This window comes from Borostomias antarcticus (assembly GCF_949987555.1).
Source record: "Borostomias antarcticus genome assembly, chromosome: 9".
Classification (NCBI taxonomy): domain Eukaryota; kingdom Metazoa; phylum Chordata; class Actinopteri; order Stomiiformes; family Stomiidae; genus Borostomias; species Borostomias antarcticus.
Window position 1 is genome coordinate 24954055 of NC_140242.1, and position 10999 is coordinate 24965053.

The window sequence follows — 10999 nt, forward strand, 5'->3', positions numbered from 1 at the left end:
GCGTGACTCCGTTGGGAAGTTATGCACCTTTTTTTTAATAGGCCATGTCCCCTTTTAGCAAATTTGGCATAGCAATTTAAGCAGTTCTTCCTTGGTCCATGACAAATTTTCCACAAAGTTCTGTGTTAATCCGTCCATAACTTTTTGAGATATTGTAAGTTATGAGCCTTTTTGTGACATGCCACACCTATTGCCACGCACCCTTTTGGCGAATACACATGGAATTATCAACAGTTATTCATTGGCCCATGCTAAAATCTGTCTATAACTTTTTGAGATATTGCACTAACAATACCCAATAACAGACAAACAATTAAACAAACAAACTAACAAATAAACAGACAGGAGTGAACACATGACCTCATTGGCTGAGATACATATCTGAGGGACCATAGGACTGAGGGAACATATAGGGCCTAATTTGGATGGGGAAAAATGTTAGGTGCTGAGGGAACATAGAGTTGAGGGAACACAGAGTTGAGGGAACACAGACACGCTCACCACCACCACTGACAGTTATTAGATTCTGATCCATGTACTGACAAGGGCTACTATCCATTCACTTAACATGGTCTGGAGACAGAGTGAAGTTGTGGAGCCTCCATAATAAATTGAGTGCAGAACAGAAAAGAGATTATAATCAGTCGACCAGCTGTGGAGTATCCTACTCTTGCCTTTGAAGTTGAGGATGAATATGAGAAGAATGGGTTCCCCTGTCTTCATGTGGAATAAACTGTATCAGATGACCTTCTAATGTCTGAAGCCCACAGGGATCTGGAGGAGTGTGTGAGTGTGCATAATTGCAACAGAATGCCTCTTCAATCCGATAAAAGCTTCTGAAAATGATTTTTGGTCTGTTTTCATTTTCATGTTTGCTAGGGGGCTCTGCCGTCATCCGTCTGTTGCCTCCGGGTAATCACACGGTAATGAGCCATGAAATGGTTGTTCAATTTAGGACTGTGGCATATTCACAGTTCCAATATTTAAAGGATTAACATGGTAATTCAATATAACACTTTCCAGATATCTTTAGGCAACAACAAAACAAATGTGTTTAACTATTTCAGAATTCATCCATAAAAATTCTTTTAAAATATGTTTTTTATAGGTCTGAATCTGCCAGTCAAAAAGTTCACTCACTCAAAACTGGGCGTGATTCATTACAACTGATTGACAGTTCTCTGAGCAAATGACCAACTGGAATCATTATGATTGACAGACGTGTGCCCCGTTACCATAGCTACCACCGCTCCGAGCTAGACAACACGAGCTAGATCGCACAACAGCCAGATCAATTTTTCTAGCTGCTAACCAGGGGCATTTACAAAGTCCTTAATATTATATTAACCCCCAAACATTATAAAGATACACGCTACCTAACAGGCCGTATCCTCGAATTTGCATTAGGCCTATTTGGGAAAAGTACGATAAAAGTATAACGACACGTCTCCCCCACGACACAGAGGAAAAAGCCCCCTGCAGCCGGCCACGCAAGCTTGGAGGCTTGGGCTATTAGACTAACGTTATAGCTTTCAGACAGCTACGAACAGTACCTATTTAGTCAAATAATTGCAATTGTGGGTCTTGCCAGAAGACAGATCATTTGCGCTGTGAAACCGACATAACATCCGCATTGTTCACCAGTCTAACGTTATTTATCTTAGTAGGTGTCCAACAAAGCCAGTAGAACACTGAAACGTTACTGTTCTGGGTTCAACATCTGTCAGTTGTGGTGATGTAAGGAATCGAGCGGAATACCACTGCAATAACTGATTATTGGTCAGATCAATTAAATCATTATAGCTCATTTCACATACAAAGGCAACACAATACATTTTGCAGAAAGGGGCTGGGGATGTAGCCTACATATAGGCTAGCCTACTGATCCTACTAATATGTGGCAGACTGCATGCGTAGCGCAGCGATTCAACATAATGGATGAGTTTGGAGACAGAGGGCCGTGCACCACGACTCCGTGAGCGCAGCGGTCAAGGGGTATAGCCTACTCCGGAGTCTGGAGACTAACAGGTCAAGGGGTATAGCCTACTCCGGAATCTGGAGACTAACAGGTCATGCAGTCAATAGATCTTGTTTTGAATGTTATTGTAATGCCCTCTGGTTATAATAGAATATCGCTACTGGAGCTGTTTAATCCCATAATGCGCAATGCTTCCTGAAGTTGGGTCGGATCGAGGTGCTGGGATGATCAACATTATGTGGAGCAGATGCCACAGTGATGATAAGCCTTACACAACTTTCAGAATGTTTTGCAGAATTACAATTATTTGGAGTTGTAAATTATGAAAGGAACATAATAACTTGACTTAAAGGACTATGCTCGTTTTTGACAACCTGGACCTTATTTACGACATATTATAAGAAGTTTGACTCACCCAGATCACTTTTGTGTTGTTCGGAGGCATGTAGAAGAAATTTAAAATCCAGCGCGAGCCAGTATATCCATGTAATGGCGGCGCACGGGGCAAAGGGAATGCAGCTTCTAAAAATCCATTTTCGGCCGCTAAACGGTTGTTTTCATCAATCACATTGCATGAATCGACAGTTGATATTCCTCTACGCGAGCCATTCTTTCGGTTTTCAAATACATAATCTGTAGCCACTGTAATATGATCTTTACACTGGCTATGCTCCCTCACATTCTCTGCGCTACGATCGGATTGTTGCTGACGAATGACGACGACAATATTCTCGGCACCAACTACGATCGTAGCGCAGAGAACGTGAGCCGGAGAATAGCAGGCTGCGCGCTGGCATGTGCGCATGCGTGCTGGAGCAAGTGGGGGAGAGGCTTCTAAAGATCATATTACAGTGGCTACAGACCATTTGAAAACCAACCGAAAGAATGGCTCGCGTAGAGGAATATCAACTGTCGATTCATGCAATGTGATTGATGAAAACAACCGTTTAGCGGCCGAAAATGGATTTTGAGAAGCTGCATTCCCTATGCCCCGTGCGCCGCCATTACATGGATATACTGGCTCGCGCTGGATTTTAAATTTCTTCTACCTGCCTCCGAACAACACAAAAGTGATCTGGGTGAGTCAAACTTCTTATAATATGTCGTAAATAAGGTCCAGGTTGTCAAAAACGAGCATAGTCCTTTAATATCTTCACCTCCACCCACCCTGAAATAATTTTAGCACAGTAGCCTCTATATGCGCATCACAACGCTGCAATACAAGACATTAGGACAAACGATTCAGTACACAGCAGGTGTGTTTGATCAAGTTAAGATCTCAATGTGAGAATAAATAAATGACAAAAACCCGCACGGGTACTGTAGGACTACGTCTTTATTTTCCGAGGTAATTGTTGCGCATACAACATGACATTAAATTAAGACAGGCTACTTTCTCATAAAACAGGGCGGTGTTGTAACATATTTATAATATCATTAGGTGACATTGGCTGCAACCTGCCCTCCAGGACCTGCACACCTCCAGAGCCCTGAAGCGCAGGACCTGGACCTCCCGTGTCCCAGTATTGGAAATGTAGTGATCTGGCTACAAGAAAAGGGGGCAAATTATAAAAGCGATTAGTAATAGCATCGTTATTTTGCATATGCAAAACAGCATAAATTACAACAATAGGCTATTTATCAGTAAGTCTACATTATATCGAATTAAGTTTGAGCGAGAGATAATCGGGAGATTCTCGTGGAGACAAACTGACTTATATCCAACTTTGACTTCGTAACGTTGCCTATTGTATTGGCCTATACAACACAGCACGCTCACAACAGTTATGGTAGGCTATCCCTTCGGAAACCTTACAGCAGTTTACACCTGGTGCAAGTAGATTTGATGCCAGGGAAGAGTACAGTATGGTGCGCTGTGTTTCTGCCAGGGAAGAGTACAGTATGGTGCGCTGTGTTTCTGCCAGGGAAGAGTACAGTATGGTGCGCTGTGTTTCTGCCAGGGAAGAGTACAGTATGGTGCGCTGTGTCTCTGCCATTGCACTGGAGGGCTAACGTTACCAAAAGCAAATGCATTGAGAGCTAACGTTAGCATGCTAGCTAATTAACACAGCTAGCTGACATTCCAAACATTAGGCTAGCTAACGTCAACATGCTGGATAAAGACAAATAGCTAGCTGGATCAGACAGCTTTTTAAAAACTGTTGCCAATTACAGCTAACGTTATGGTTCGTTTATCTAACATTAGCTAGGTTGGCTACTCAGACACGGAGATCATGGTAAAAACTTCCCAATATGTATGACAACCAATAATACAATAAGGCCTATAAAACGTACAAATTATATAAAATTAAGAGACTGCAACTATTCAATTATTCTCAAGATGAGAAAGGGTTCAGAGCTGCCTTACCATGTTGGATAGATGGTGAAAAGGCGCAAAGACAGCAGGTGCGGGAGGCAGACAGGTTTCTGTTGGAGGCGGTGCAGGGGAGTGGAGGCGGGATTTTCAAACTTTAGGGTGACGTCAACAAAGGGAAAAACGTCACGAATTCGGAGTATTTTTACCCCGAGTCAAATTGGACTGAAAATGTTACGCTTCCAGTTTCTCAAAAACGACAAAACGGATATATTTAATGTTTTTATTGTGTTTCTTCAATGTCCTATTGTGCAAATAGCACGTTCAAACTCAAAAAAAGAAAATTACCATGTTAATCCTTTAATTGTATAACTTTGTTTACAGTACATTCGTGATCACTCCCCTTTTACTGTGTTCATTCTAGCTCACACAGTTAATCTCCAAACCGGGTGTTGTGTGCGAGATTGATTCACCATACAGTCAGCTAGTCAATGGCTGCCACCGGCCTTTTTTATTCAATGAGCTTTGAACCTGCCCGCCCCCATCATCTGACCTGACCCACAGGCAGCTGACCCCTTGTCTAGTAATTAGTTTGGCCCCCTGCCTACTACTATATTGTTGACGCACATCACTATTTCATGCAACAGCTCCCTCAGCAATATCAAAGCTGATCTGACTTCTTTCACAGTGTGGAGGCTGGGTTGTCTGTAGAACAAAATCTTGTTGTCAGAAACATTGTTGTCAGTAAACTGCAGTATGGGGAGTCCTTACTGTGCCTGGCTACATCTCCTTTGAAGTGCCATTGCCTTTCCAGGGGTTATAAAGGCCCACTGTACAAAGGGAGATATACATGTACAGTATTATCAAATCATGTCCTATAGCTACAATGCCATGGATTATGTTACTTTAAAAAAGGTGTGTGTTTGTCGAAAAGCTTAACTGTCCTGTGGAGGAGTATTGACCTGTGGCAGTTACAGTTACATCAATCTACCAAAGCATGTCCACCACATCTACAGTACTAGCTTGCTCAGACAGTAGGAATGTATTTTTATACGCAATTTTACCTTTGACTTCATGTGATTCAACATGCTTGGATTTTTCTTCCATACAAAATGAAGACCCAGTGAATATCGGAAGCTTTGATTACTTGCATTCTACAAAAAATGCATTATTTGCATGCCTGGCTTGCATAATTTCTATAATAATGGTCTATGCTTGTGAGTCTACTGTGCTTAATGGATGTTCTAAGATATGATACTTTTATCAACAGTTTTGTCTTTCCACAATATGTGTGAAGCATCATTTGGTTTGGGAAGATCCTGCACGGCTCTGATCAGCGACTACAGTACTTGACAATCTGAATATGTTCAGTGGCAGCCAACTGTACACAAACATATCAACATTTATCTGTATAGCTTACTGTTCCATACTGTACTGTACCTCAAATAGAATTGTGCCTGCATGAGGAATTTATTGGTTTTTTATTTTTTATTTATTTGATCTTTATTTAAATAGATAAAATCAATTGAGAACCAATTTTCATTTTCAATGAATGTTTAATGAATGAATGTTGTTCAAGCCCTGAGAAACTTTTTTTTTGGTCATTCTTATTTCAGGGTCAAGTTGCGGAGCTTACACAAAACGTTTGATTACTGAAGTGTAACAGACCCTTTTATTCTCTTGTTCTGAATGTAGGCCTGATTTCATGAATATCAAAGTGCACCCACTCTTCTCTCAAAGTCAAGTGGTCCATCGAGGACATTGGTGAACATGACACCGATAAGTAATTGGATGAAAATGTAGCGTTACAAAGGAGCATTATTCAAAAATCAAAATCACCACCAAATGATGTCAGAAAAGCCGTGTTGCACATTACATTGTATACACTTGCATAGTTGACAGGCTCTGTCAAAAAGAATTCCAGTCCAATTACCCTTCTCATCCGAGGAATAACTTACAGGTACTGTAGGAATAAACATCTCCCTTCTTCCTGTCCTCTGGTTAAACCTGGCTCTATCCACAACTCTTCAAGAGACATTGTCAGTACCATGGCAGCCATCTCATTCCATGTTTGCGGTCAACAAGATTGTGCTGGGAGATGTGTAGGCCTATCTGTCGTGGCCTTTGATGAGCAGGGTGTGAAGATGTGTCACTCGGTACCACGGAGTCAACAGGGTTCTGAAGACATGTCATCATTCACAAGAAGAGGAGATGTCACCTGATTCCTCTTAAGCTGTCATGGCTAAACGACTTTCAGTGAAACCACTGCAGCGTTAAACCCAAGTCCAGACCTCCAGGGACAGCAACCAAATTGAGCCTGTCTGTCAGACAAGGTCTGCTACTGACACAGGCTATCATTTTATGTGATCACCGATCAATGATTTGTGGGATTTAAGATCATAATGAAAAATCAATGTAATCAATCAAAAGTGCATAATCATATATGGCAGCTACTAAGAGCAGTATGGTTAGTGTGAAATCTAACTTTGGTACTGTATGTAATGTTACGCTCCACCCAAGAAATGATGTTCAAGTCTTAAGTCTACTTGATAAAACAGATGAATCCCTGTGGTCTATGTCCTGTATGTTGTACCATGGAGATAACATGGAGAGGCTGAAAAGTAACAGTGGGCAGGGCAACACTCGGGTATATCAGACTGAGGAGTCCTCAGAGGGTCACCATGAGGACAGACTACTAACATGCAACACAGCGATACATACATAATATATTATATATGCTGCCCCTGGTGGAGGACAGCTTGGGTGGGTGAAATGCAGATTACAAATTCCACTGGCGACCGCTGAAATGCATGTGTTTGTGTGTTGTGTGTTCTGTGTCGTCATCACTTCCATGCATTGGTGTGTAATTGCCGTGTGGCCAATAAAATAACTTCTGAGGTCCTGTGTATTTATATTATGCAATAAGAGGAGAAAGGCGATGTGAACTGAATATCCTTTCACATTACACCAATATACTGTACATCTCATCAACGCATATTGTACAGTATATTATTAATCCAATCCCTTTATCCACGAAATAGAGACCAATCAAATCTAGCCTTCTCCTCGTTCGATGAATATGAGAAAGGAATGAGTATGGTCTGTTTTTAATCTGAAGTATATAATTTAATTATGCAGGGACCCCCATTGAGAAAAATATACAGCCCTGCATTTAAAAACACATACAATCAAATATAGATACAAAAGTAAAATAATAAATACAAAATACGTAAAACCCAAATGTGAATATACTGTAAAATGAAAATGAGCACAGACCTCCACCCACGAATGCATGTCACAACTTGCGTGCGAGCAGGACATGTTTGGTATTGCTGCATTCAATAGGTTGAGAGCTTTATGTGAGTCCAAACCCCATGGCTCTGTGGCCTTCCCATGTCGAGATATGGCAGTCTCAATTCCCCCCATTGACAATGAATGGGGGGAATTTTTCGCTCCAAAAAATGAATGGAGGTGAATGGCCGGCCATGTTTGGGTGGCTTGTGGACCCACCCTGTGATTCAGATCCATTCCAGAATTTAATGTGTTCTAAGTTGGCCCATGCTACACCCCTCCACTGAGTTTCATGAAAATCGGTCTGGTAGTAATCCTAGTCCAAAAAATGAATGAAGGTGAATGGCCGGCCGTGTTTGGGTAGCTTGTGGACCAGCCCAGTGGTTCAGATCTGCTCCAAAATGTATTGGATTCTAAATTGGACAATGCTATATCCTTCCACCCAGTTTTGTAAAAATCGGTCTGGTAGTTCTTGCGTAATCCTGCTAAAAAATAAACAAACACACCACTGAAAACATTACTTGCGCTGTCGCTGGGGCGGAGGTAACAATTGAATACAAAGTACAATATACGTGATGTGCAAAGTTACTAAATAGGCCCAAAGTATTTAATGAAAACAATTACAAACATCAGAAAAAAGTCAACTAGCCTTTTGAATTCAACACCAGTGTTAACTCCATAAATAATTTCTGTAAATCACTGAATACAGAGCCTGGCCAACCATGGGAGCTATAGCATACAGTACATCACAGTGTCATCAGCATGCATACAGATTACAACCTTCTACAAACTATCTTGTTAATATAAAGAGTGAATGTAACTGGACCCAAAATCAACCCCTGGAACTCCTATTGTAAGGTAAAAAAAAAGAAAGAAAAAAAAGATTTAATTGCTTCTGAGAACACACTGAGATATGTCTGTTACAGTAGATCATTTTCAAACTAGCTACAGTACATTCAGTAGATGCCAGTATGTAAGTCAACAAAGAGGGCTGCACAATGCCATTTAAAAGCAGGGAGGCAGCAGAGATGGTGCTCTGATCAGGCCTGAAACCAGACACCAGGCTGAGCATATAGGAAAACGAACAGAGAAAACCCCCACCAGGTGGGATAGCGGCACTCCAAATGAAATAAAAGTCCAAGACTTTTGGCGGCTCATTTTACATTCTTTTTATTGCAGGGCTGCAGACTCATTTCATGCTCATGCTCTGATGAAGGCATACTGCCAAAACGCCTCAGCAGCCCAGCAATAGTCTTGTACTTTTATTCCATTTGGAGTGCCGCTATCCCACCTGGTGTGTGTGTGTGTGTGTGTGTGTGAGGGGGGGCTCTCAAGTATTTTCATAGCAGAGCACTCACAGCCTAAGAAGGCACCTGTTCTACCTCTCAAGATAGGAAAACTAACTTGGTATCTGACTTACAGCTTTTGCTGGTAAAATTCCAGCAAAAAAACAGATGAGTACTGTTGCTCATCTAAACTTACATCTAACATTTCTTGGGGACAGTAACACTGAGAGAACATTGCACTGCAAAAAGATTTGACATATCTAGCCACTCCTCCCCCATTTTGTAATCTGTTACATCTGAAAATATTGTGTCCATCCATTTCAATGTCCTTGCTGGAGAACCCTTTAGCCAAATCTCTGAGCACCAAGATATCAGGGCTTGAATCCTGTACCTAGACATCTAAAACAAAATTATATTTTAGACACCAAGCTTCTTACACTACAGGGAAGATTAAAGTTCATCTTATCTTACTAGCGGTAGCACTAGCTGACTGGTAAGATACTGCATTACGCTGTGCTATTCTGTGCTGTGCTGTACTATGCTGTGCTGTTCTGTTTTGTGCTGTTCTGTTGTTCTATGCTGTTCTGCTCTGCTCTGTTCTGTTCTGTTCTGTTCTGTTCTGTTCTGTTCTGTTCTGTTCTGTTCTGTGCCGTGCTGTGCTGTGCTGTTCTGTGCTGTTGTTCTGTTCTGTTCTGTTCTGTTCTGTTCTGTTCTGTGCTGTTGTTCTGTTCTGTTCTGTTCTGTTCTGTTCTGTTCTGTGCTGTTGTTCTGTTCTGTTCTGTTCTGTTCTGTGCTGTGCTGTGCTGTGCTGTGCTGTGCTGTTCTGTTCTGTTCTGTTCTGTGCTGTTCTGTTCTGTTCTGTGCTGTTCTGTGCTGGACCGGACTGTGCGGTTCAATGGTGTTGTGAGGTACAAAAACAGGAGAAGGACAGTGCTGGGGGATAAACACAGGTGATAACAGCCTTTGAACGGTATTGATACGCTTTGTCTAAAGAACATTGTGATTTGGCGTAGTTACACTGCTTGTGCGTCATTCAAAAGGGTCTAGTTTTCAAAATGGTCATGCATGCCTGTGTGTTTTTATCACTCCCTTCCTCCCTCCCTCCTTTACTCTGGACAATGTTGGCCTGCATCTCCCTGTTGGCACCACTAGAGGCAGTAGTCCCAGCACACCAAAATGAAGAAGGACACCAAAATCAACCTGCCAATCTCCACTGCACAAGTAGAGTAGTGGTCAGAGGAGACCGGGGTTCAAGACCCAGTGGGGATGACTTTATGGGACTATACCCAAAACCTCCACATGTTCATACTTTCACTCCAACCTTTACCCCTTGCCTTATAGGTCAGATCCTGTCCCAACCCCAACCCTTATTCTAACCCCAACACACATTAGGGACTGGAAGAAGGACAACAAAACCAATCTGCCGATGTGGTGGTCAGAGCATTAGACTTGCACCCGGAAGACCAGGGTTCAAGACCCAGTGGGGATGAGTTTATGTTATCATCAGTGTAACTGCCACTGACCGCTACCATTAATGTTATGGAAGCTGCTGCTAGTTGTTGTGAGCTCATGAGCTAACTGGCTATCCCGCTCTTATTGTGCTGGATTAGCATTGGAAGCATTGGAACTGATGTGTCCAGGCGACAAGACCTATCTTAATTTATCAGACATTATTTCATGTCATTTCAATTCGCAGCTATTTCAGTGGCATGACTAGCTTCCGTCCTACCAGTCCTGAAATGAAACAAGCAAGCCATGCACATAAGCCAGGCTGGACCTGGCCTGATTACATAACAGGATAATGTTATCACAAAAGAGAGTGTGTGTACAGACTCACCAAACCTCTGAAAAACTCATTTTTAGTTCATGTGCACCTGAAATAAGCTAACCTAATAAAAAGTATATAGAGTTATGTGATACCCATGTTATAAGCCGTCCAGGAATGTACACACATCCCCGTCATTCCACAGGTGCAGGATAAGAAAAGCGGTCAATTGCGAAAAAAAAGAGGAGGATGTACCTGATGAAGACCTTGTAGGTTGGAACGTTGTACCCTACCTTATTAAAATCACAGTGGAAGCATAAAAACAGTGTGCGGATACATGTTAGAAATCCTGACAATCCTGACAT